Here is a 2711-nt window from a genome sequence, read left to right as displayed (position 1 = left end):
TAGATCTTATTTATAATAAGTGGAATATAAATGTGAAGAAAGTAAAGTGGACGAAAAGATAACTTGTCGCCGGCAGGGACCGAACCTGCGACCTTCGAATAACGAGTCCGATGCTCTGCTACGGCGGCGGTCATCCCCCGTCCACTTTATAGGGTATATATGTGTATAGGGTATATATATGAGGCGGCGAGTGTCCCACACTCGCAGTCATGGCGGCGAGTGTCCCACACTCGCCGCCATGACTGCGATTGGAGGTGACTAACACTCCTAGGTCAAATGCACATATATACCACATAAAGTGGAGGGGGGGGGAGGGAGGTGACCGCCGCCGTAGCTCAGTGGTAGAGCATCGGACGGGTTATTCGAGGGGCGCGGGTTCGGTCCCTGCCGGCGACAAGTTGTCTTTTTGTCCACTTTAATTTCTTCACAGCTACTTTTACTTATTACAAATAGCATCTCCTATACTTTCCTTGGTATTATTGTCTGTTACTTCTAATTATTATTGTGTCTAACAAGGAAAAACGAGCCCTTAAAAGCTATCTTCTTTCCTTCATTTAGAGACTAGATCACTCACATTAGGCCCCGAAAATAGTATGATGCTGTCGTCGGCATATATGACAACTTATAAATATTTACTAGGTCATTTATACACCAGTTGAATAAGAGGTGTCGTGAACAGCTGCCTTGTGGCACGCCTCTTGAAATAGAAAGAAATGGCGATTTAGAAGCCTGCAAAGATACATATTGCTGGCGGTTGTGCAAGTAATATTTCAATAAATATAATGGTTTCCATGGAATAGCACATGCGAACAACTTGTCCTCAAGAATCTCATTATTAAGCTAGTCGAAGGCCTTCGAAAAATCAATGAATAGGCCTAGCGTGTAAGGTCTGGTATCGATGTTATGTATCTATGATTTGTTTTATTCTTAGTAGCGCTGTTTCGGTTGACCTTCCTTTTCGAAACCGGTTTGGCGGGATACGGAAAGGAAGGTCAAATATGAAAATGAAAGTAAACGGCGAGCCGGCACGCGAGCCGGATCGCCCAGACGATGATGTCGCTGTCTTTACCTGCGAAATGGCCTTGCATCGCCGCTCGCGATCTCGCTAGTGGTTTGGAAACGGGTGCTGTCTTGCAGAAATGGCACACTCCAAACATCACTTTATTCAAACAGGAATTATTTCACATCACAAACAAAGCGCACTCGATGTTTATCACGCCGTCGCGAGCGGCGACGTCGGCAAATGCTCCGAGGCGCGACTCCACCGACTCGCCTTGGCTGCCTTGCGTACGGTGATCGGAGCGGCGACTAGAGTCACTGGAAAAATTTCAGAGTATCGCATCTGTTTTCCGCGCGCCGCCGTCGACGCGATTGGCTTACTCGCATCACGTGACCTCTCGCCGCCATACCCCTTCCAAGCGCTTTGGCTGCAGGCCTGTTCAATGCAGAGCGTGGCCGGACATTTAGCAGTACCACGGTCCCCTGAAGTACTTCGTCGCTTGTTTAAACGCGTCATGCAGACAGGGGCGTAAGCAGACATTTTTTTCCGCGGGGGGGGGGGGGGGTCACGGGCCCGGTGTGCCACCCCCTGGCTACGCCACTGTATGCAGATTGCAGAAGAGAGTAGCTCACAATCGAACATTACTGGTGAGCTACTCTGGGAATTTCGTTTGCCGTGTGGGAAAAATTAATGTCAAAGAGCGCCACGCCGTTCTACGTGGCTGCATAGTTGGCCTCAACGAATTCGCCCCCCTCGAATAACACTCCTTCCTGCAGTGAACTACACTAACTTTGCTGGAAAATATCTTATGCGACAGGATACTTCATCTTTTCGGTTCGCTATGGTCAGCGATATTGAAAACTACATGCCTTTCTATTTGCTCGGCTGTTTATCTCGATCTGTTGAACAGATTACGCATGCTATCCGAGTTATAAGCGTGTCACGCACGAGAGCGAATTCGAAGATTTATTAAAATAATAACTGTTTACTGGTATACTTTGAAGGCAATTGTGGCATGATCGTTGGCATTGCACAAAACAGAAGCGTGGAACTCTGTAGATAAACTTGGTATAAGGCAATTTTATCAAGCGTATTTTTACATTTGTTGCAAAAAAAAATGCTGCTTATGCTGCATTGCACCGAGCGCACCCTTAAAATACTGTATAATTGGTGAGAAATGGTCACAGCAAAAAAAAGAAAAAAAAAAGAAAAGCAGATCTCACGCGTTGAGGGAGCAGATTTTATGCGCGCCCTAGGTCTATATACATACTGTGTTGCAGTAGCATGCGCTTTAAAAATTCCGGGATGTGCTATTTCTGATCAAAAGAACATAAAGCACCGTGCCGAGGAAGTTTTAATAAGAGTGCATTATGAAAAAAAAAGTGCAGCAGTGCAGAAACCGAACCCCAGCTGTTTACGCGCAGGCAACGCCAAAAAAAAAGAGCTGTTTGTCGGAACACAGCAAAATATTTGCAAATTCATTGCAACGTTGGGAATATTAAGGAGACAAGAAATATGAAATTAAACAATTAAGTGGTGATGTCAATAATTTTTGATGGCCTATTTTCTACGTATCGTAAGATAAGATGCACCTTACGTACCGCACGCCGATTCGCCCGTGCGTTCGGCTGCTGGCGTTCCGAATCAAGACGTCGCGCACAGCTTCCAAGTACCGTACACACACAACTTCTATTACACATATCAACCAGTT

General features: G+C 45.9%; 1 non-coding gene across 1 annotated transcript; it reads left to right on the top strand.

Annotated features, from left to right (window-relative positions):
- The first annotated feature begins 324 nt into the window (after positions 1–324).
- Positions 325–396, top strand: Trnat-ggu (transfer RNA threonine (anticodon GGU)). The gene has a single exon. It is a non-coding gene; the product is annotated as a tRNA-Thr (tRNA).
- Positions 397–2711: the final 2315 nt, after the last annotated feature.

Source organism: Rhipicephalus sanguineus, chromosome 8, assembly GCF_013339695.2.
Source record: "Rhipicephalus sanguineus isolate Rsan-2018 chromosome 8, BIME_Rsan_1.4, whole genome shotgun sequence".
Classification (NCBI taxonomy): domain Eukaryota; kingdom Metazoa; phylum Arthropoda; class Arachnida; order Ixodida; family Ixodidae; genus Rhipicephalus; species Rhipicephalus sanguineus.
The sequence above is the reverse complement of the archived record's forward strand: the minus strand, read 5'-3'. Positions and strand labels throughout refer to the sequence as shown.